This window comes from Lygodium microphyllum, chromosome 17 (assembly GCF_053477565.2).
Source record: "Lygodium microphyllum isolate KBCC chromosome 17, Lygodium_microphyllum_v1.1.10, whole genome shotgun sequence".
Taxonomy (NCBI): domain Eukaryota; kingdom Viridiplantae; phylum Streptophyta; class Polypodiopsida; order Schizaeales; family Lygodiaceae; genus Lygodium; species Lygodium microphyllum.
The window spans coordinates 138,024,693-138,032,249 of NC_141151.1; the positions used below are offsets into that span (position 1 = coordinate 138,024,693).

General features: G+C 40.4%; 1 pseudogene; it reads left to right on the forward strand.

Moving 5' to 3' along the window:
• Nucleotides 1-3,305: 3,305 nt before the first annotated feature.
• Nucleotides 3,306-4,160, forward strand: LOC148022405 (putative pentatricopeptide repeat-containing protein At3g23330 pseudogene; annotated as a pseudogene).
• The last annotated feature ends 3,397 nt before the right edge of the window (nt 4,161-7,557 follow it).

Here is a 7,557-nt window from a genome sequence, read left to right on the forward strand (position 1 = left end):
GCTCCACTTGTTTGAATTTTCCTATAATAACTCCACCCACTCTAGCATTGGGGTTTCCCCTTTTGAGGCCTTATATAGGTATAAGGTTCCCCTCCCTATAGCCTTATTATATGATAAGATAAACCATGAGAGTCAGGCTGATTTGGATAGCATACAAACCCTACTTCATCAATGCAAAGTGAATCTTCAAAAGGTAGGAACACACATGAAACTCTATGCTGATGAGAAAAGAAGGAATTTGGAATTCTAGGAAGGGGAATTGGTTCTCTTGAAAGTGCCTAAGTCCCGCTACTCCACTCTCAAAGAGGGTAGCAGTAACAAGCTGCCCACCACTTCTATGGCCCCCCTACTGGATATCCTAAAGAGAGTCGATGACTTGGCCTACCGATTATAGCTTCCCCCTACCACCAAAATCCACAATGTGTTTCATGTTAGCTAGTTTAAACCCTTCATGGGCTCCTCAATGGACTATGTGGAAGAACTTCCCCCCATAAATGAGGAAGCCATCACTCAGTATATCCTTGAGGCAATCATTGGACAACGAGATAAGCACTTAAGGACTCAATCCATCAAGGAATACCTCATCAAATGGCAAGGCCTACCCCTAGAAAAATCCTCTTGGTGCCCCACCACCATTTTTAGTGAAATTCCCCACCTTGAAGCAGCTCAATGGATTGAATACTAGCCAGTTATGCCCCCATTTGACCACCCTCTACCTACAAATTGCACATTGTTTTAGAATAGTTTTGTACTTATCCAAATCGTAGGCATATGCATCCTACATGGGCTAAAAGAAATCCTCATAAGCTCTATTTCAACATGCACCATGCCCCATTTGGAGCATGCTACCAAAAGTTATGACAATTTCACCTCAGCAGACCAATCATGGACTTCATGCTATTCCTAGTCTTTACCCACCCATTTTCATCGTAATATGGATCAGATTAGTAATTTTCACCCCTCCCTAAACTCACCCATCACTCCCCTCCAATTCTCTTTTTTTAAAGGGCAAAAACCTTCAGGATAGGGATGGATTTTTACAAGTGGGATACATACAAACTAGGGGTTAAACACCCAGTCGCACTGTCCAAGGTATAGAAGGTGTCAAGGTCCCATATTGGGGTAATCTGTTACTATCAAGAATATACTATTTACCTTCATATTCAGCTTCCATGGCTTCCTCCCTCCTTCTCTCCGTTTTTCTATCTTTCTCTCTCCTCTTCCTAGTCTTCTCTTCTCTTCTTCTTGCTCTCTTTTTATCTCTTCAGCTCTTCTCCTTACTCCTCTCATATTCATTCATTACACCACATCTCTCCCCCTGTTTCCAAATATTGAAATCAATGGATTTGAGGGAACCCAAGAAATTTTGCATCCCCCAATCTCATGAACAAAAATGAGCTTAAAGTTCTACTACTTGGTTATTAATACAAATCATTAAAATATTTGGCTCATTTTTGCATGTTCACACTTGTCTATAATGAGTGGTTCCGGCTTGGAAGAAGAGGAAAATGAGCTTGGAATCGTGATCTGACAATATACCTAGCTTCATGGCATCATAATCTATCAACCTTAGCTCTGTCACACTATTTGTGGCTACATATCTGATAGCCACTTCACAATGCCATATCTTGCAAACATTAAATGGAGATTCAAACAACCTCCGACTGATGAACGAAGACTTGCATTGGATTCATGGTGTTGAAATGCATCTAGAAAAAATCCATCTTCTTGATCCATACTCAATTCGTTTTCCATGAAAATTGACTTTTTAGGCCTCTCGGGCCACTTTAACACTCTAAAAAGTGGCTTCAAAACTCACCTCTCATTGGCAACTCTCAGGTGCCTACCTAACAATTCCCTTGTAGCACATTTTAGTGGTCCATCAGGGAACCATCCTAGAGGGCTTTGCCTCATGAGAATGCACAGGGTCTATCGTCCAAGTTTCTCAAAGTCTATCCTGTAATGGAAGGTACTAACCATCCCCACGAGGATCAACCTACAAGCTTGGGGTCCTAATTTGACAATTGAGGTATTGATGCATCAGCTAGCTCTATCCAAGGTGTCCCATAAGAGCTTCTCATCTGACTAGAGTGATCATAGTTACTCTTTGTTCATGGAGTGTAACACTTTTTTTCTAGCAACTAGTTAGGATTCATGGAACCTTAACGGACTAGTTTTGGCACAGCTGCTACACCTTTCCCCTAAGATAAATTTTTATCAAGGTTTTAAGACCTGACCCTAGTAAGTCAATGCTCGGCTCTACCTAATTTTTCCTAATTAACGTTTCCTTCAATCTCTTGAAAGAAGCTCCCAGCTTACTAGGACCACCCATCCAGGGATGGATCTGTCAAGGATCTCGTCCACCCACTTCCCACAAATGGTTTTCTTTATTTTTCTAATTACCTATCACATTAGGTTATGACATATAAAAGTATCTTTGTTAATTAACCCATTATTACATGTTCCTTCACATAATTTTATGGCACAACACAAAGACAAAGAAAATAGTCTATTGGCAAAACATATTTATTTATTATTTTGCAAAGTTATTCACAATGATTTTCCCCTTGTGCCTATGTAGAAGATAAACCTCCGCTCAACGGAAAATCCCTTCTGTTTGCGTAGAAGAAAATAAACGCTCCAAGATTTCTGCCCCTTCACTAGTACCGAGGACTCCAGGATCCCATCTTGATTCACATTGTCAAGCACTATTCTGAAAATGCAAACCCCCTAATCAAACTGTAGTTAGATTTGTTTTTTCTTACCTAAGTTGTTTGCGTGCTTGTTTAGTTTGTCATTTTGTAATTGGATTTCTTGTGTTTTTCTAGTTAAGGGTTTTTTTCTATCATTTTGTTTGATTTGTTGAGTGTGAAACTTGATAGCCTTGGCCGCGTTTGGTATTTTTTTGGACAGGTTGAAGTTGGAGTTTGCTAGTAGCTTTCAAACATTGTGGAAAAAAGTATATTTTCTTGTCAAGACTCTTGCACATCACGGGGATTATGGGTTCACAAGCACTTCACATGGCACTTGTTGATGCAATGCACTCGGGGGTCTTCTCCTAATCTTACCGAATACTTCCATGGCATGCGTTGGGATTATGCACATTTTGCACCATTGTTGAGCCTGTTGTTGTGCTGCTACGCATCCGAGGTGTGGAATCCAACAAAAAGTTTGTGTGTGACATTTGTTACTTTGTGCATACTGTCATTGTGTTTGCATTTTGTTATGCGTGGGCAGTATAGTGGAGAGGGGGTTTGAGCAAGACGAACTTATCTGTAATGCTCTAGTTGGCATGTATGCCAAGTATGGAAACCTACCAGATTCGCATGTTTTTTTTTTATACACTACCCAATCGAGATGTTGTGACATGGAGCTCTTTGATTGGAGGATATACCCAACAAGAATACATTCAAGAGGCTTTGGATCTTTTTGAAGAAATGCAAAAAGAAGGCATAGAACCAGATCCTGTGGAATTTTCTTGCATTTTGAAAGCACTTTTTAGTCCAGATTACCTGGACAAGGGAAGAGAACTTCATGCCCAAATCATTTTGACTGGCTGGGAGGCAGATTCATTTCTTGGTAGCTCCTTGATGAACATGTATGCTAGTTTAGGTATTCTTGAGGACACATGCATTTTATTTGACAAATTGCAGATCAAAACTTTGATGGCATGGAATGCATTGATTGCCACTTACACTCTGCATGATCACAGTCAAGAAGCTCTTAACCTTTTCAAGAACATACAAGAAGAGTGTGTGCAGGCTGGTCTTGTCACCTTTGTTTACACTTTGAAGGCATGTGCCAATATGTCAGCATTACATCAAGGCAGACAGGTCCATAGCTACATTATTAATAGTGGATGCGCAATGAATGTTTTCATCGCTACTACTCTTATTGATATGTATGCAAAATGTGGAGGCCTTGAAGATGCAAAGAATCTGTTTGAGAGTGTACCTGAGCGAAATGTTGTGGTATGGAGTGCGTTAATTGCAGGATATGCACAACATAATGATTATCATATGGCTTTGAAAAGTTTTGAAAGCATGCAACAAGCAGGCTTGAAGCCATACAGTGTTGCATTTCTCAGTTTGATTTCAGCATGCAATGATGTTGGTCTTACTGAGAAAGGTTTATTTGCATTTAAAGATCATGAGAGATGAGTATGTCATTCTACCAAAATTAGAACATTACAACTCTGTCCTAGACCTTTTGTGCCAAGACCGTGACATGGAGAAAGTAGAAGATTTACCTGAGACCATTCCATGTAGAGCTAACAGAGAAGGCTAGTCATGATCTTTAAATTGTAATCAGTGTGAATGAAGGGGGGGGGGCTGCTTTTCTGTATGAAAAAGCTGTGTGTTGTATGCTAAAAAGGACACCAGAAAAACTCTATCTGGGGAAGAAAAAACAACGACAACAGGCAGTAGAGGGGAGTCTACCATCAAAGAACAGAGAGGAGGATACAACCGAAAACAATTAGGAGCTCTGGCTTGTGCTTCAAGCTAAGGATAGAGAGAGAAACTTCAGAAGAAAGGCACACATCTTCTCATCTTCTTGAGATTAGGAGCTTGATAAGACAACACCGCCATCGGAAAAGCTATGGAATGGAGACCTGGTTGCTTTCCGGAATGTTATCATATCCTTTGCGCACGCTGAGTTAGAAGAGGAGGAAGAAGAAACAAGATGAAGATTAAGGACAATAATGTAAAGACACAAGGAGCATTTGTTTGCCTTCCATGACTGTTGAAGTCGGCTCCTATCATTCATTCTTACTGTCATAACATTCTATTGAAGCAACAAAGAAGAAGGAGAAGAAGCACTCATCATAACATCTACTGAAGCAAAGCCCAGAAGAAGAAGAAAGAGAGGAAATCTTCATAACATCTGCTAAACAGTGACAGAGTAATAGCTTGCCGTGTGTTTACGTCAAGGGCTCTCCATGCAAAGAGGAAGAAAATTCCCACAGCAGAAGAACTGCTAGCTCTTGAGGTTCAAGCACAGGGCTCTGTCAGAACTTGCTTGGATGTTTTTTTTGCACAAGCTCTGAAGGTGGAGAGTTTTGTCAAACTGGATGCCTCAAGAGAGGCTCAACAGACCCGACAAGTATGACCTTTAACAGATTGTAAAGTTGCAGGCTGATGGATCTAGTGTTGTACTAGAAGCTGATAAAGCAGGTCATTTTGCAAGTGAATTCCCTTTTCTATATGCCAAAGTTGGAGATCTGCAGGTTGAGGACATTGAATCGCTTCTCAATGATTACAAAGAATTAGATTTTGAAGTATTATGCTCTTTGTAAAGCAGTGGGGAGTATAACACCAATGAAGCATACTAGTGGACTAATCAGATTAGAATTCATCTTGTATTTTTTAAACACCTTGGTAGTAATACAATTGTTATTTGGCATCATTTTCTCATCTTGCTTATTCGCTTGATTGATCTTCTATCTTGAAATTTGTCAAGGTCCTCTGTGGATGCGACTTTGCTTTCGAAAACCCTTCGACATGTAATATATTAAATATATAATAGAAAAAAAAATTCGCCTTCACGGTGGCGTATCGAGCTGGAGCATGAGAGGGGGGATGGAGGAGCCAACAAGCTCCTCGCTGGAGCTTGCTCGGCTCCTTCACCATGCAAGCTGACAGGCAAGGGGGGAGGATTCCCTCCCCTCCCCTATTTAAAGAGGGAGGGCCGCACGGTTGAAGGGAGAGGAAGAGGAGAAGAATATATGCGCTGCCCTGCTCGATTGCTGCCACCTGATGCTACCGCCACCAGCCACCGCTACCGCCTATCACCTCCAGCTTCCCTCTCCACAGCGCCATCGTCAAACTTCTCATTCCCCCCCCAGATTGTCTCCCCCCTCCTGCCACGTGATAAAGGAAGCTTCCTTGTAGAAGCTTCCTAAGGGGGGGGCTAATCAAGCCCCCATTCACCCCCTCATATCCCTTCCACTCAAAAAAAAAATTTCCCCCTCCCCCCGGTTTTTAAAACCCTTAATTTCCCCTTCCTATACCCTTTCATTCCCTCCCGGTTCTAACCTTTAGAAACCCTTTGCCCCCCTAGCATCCCTCGAAAGCCACCTTATCCCAAAATCCCTTGACCTAAAAAACCCTTAATCCCCCTGCCGAAATCCATAAGTCCCATCTTGTCTTGAAACCTCATGTTTTACCCCTCATATTTCTTTACTTCATACACTCCTAAGCTTTTTTTTAAAAACCCCGTGTCCCCTTTCTACTTACACGCTTTTTCCCCCATACTATAAACCCTTCTATTATCTTTCAAATTTTCCTCTCCCACGGGCTTTCATAGATGTTGTGAAGCCACATTCACACATAACTTTTTCCACCGTAATTATATCCTATAGACCCTTTTTCTCTTAAGCTTTATAAACCTTTCCCTCTTCGAAGAAGCTAAGATTTTAGAAGTCTTATTATCCCTTCTCGAGGTCAATCATTTAAACGGCTCCTTGCCTCGAAAGAGAGACGGTGGAAATCTGAAAAGGAGAGTAAAAGCTGCCTTCACATCGGAAGGGTTACAATTGCGATGCCGCCTAAGAAAGTCCAAGGAGTAGCTGCGGGAGGGTCGTCTCCTGGTATCCATGTGGATATTTCACCCCAAAACCAAGTTTTTTCCTTCTTGGTTTTTTTTTTTAATTTTAAGTCAATCATGCAGAGATAAATTGTTAGGGATAGGATATAATTTTCCGAGTTATTTACAATGAAGGAGTTTAGTTTAATTGAACAAATGATCATGTATAGAACATAGTTTCCTTCGAATAGCATCATGCATTATAACGAATTATGAACAAGATTATCTACTTACTATAGTAGTATATTTCAATTAGATCCGGAAGGTATAAAAACTGCATCTTGCACCATTAACCCTATTCTTTTTTGCAACGAATTATCATGAAATTCATGAAAGGTTTTTTTTTACATTGCTTGAATTACTAGGAAGTTATCATTGCTAATTGCATATCTTAGCAAGGAAAAGATTGTTATTTGGCATGAGTTTCGTTTGCAAGGAAAAAGGAAGATTAAATTGAGTTTACCTACCTCAAAGCAATAAAGTTTAGGACTGAAAAAAAATCAATTGTCACAAGGATAACAAATCGTGCCGAGGTGATCTCAATATTACCTTCCAAAAGATAACCAAATCAATCTAAACTTAGAAATACCATGCTGCAAAATATGCCTTGGGAATGATTTAAAGACCAAAGAAACGTTTATACCTTAAGCACTTGACTACCTTTCCTGATTGTAGGGTCAATAAATCCGTAAGGTGAAAGAACTAGGGTTGTCCCTGAGTTTCTTAAAAAGAGACCCTAGATCCGACATACGTCAGCTTAAAGAATCTAAAACGGATTATTTCATCGCAGGACTTGCACAGCAAGTATGAAGTCATATAGTCTTGTGATTGATTCACAAGAAGAAAGGGGTAATTACCCTCAACAAGGATGGCAGATCCTTACGCAAGTTATCTTGCAAAAGGATGTATTCTTGGATATCCTTCTAAATAAGGAAAGTTATAAACCGGAAACTAAAGTATCCAATGAACTTT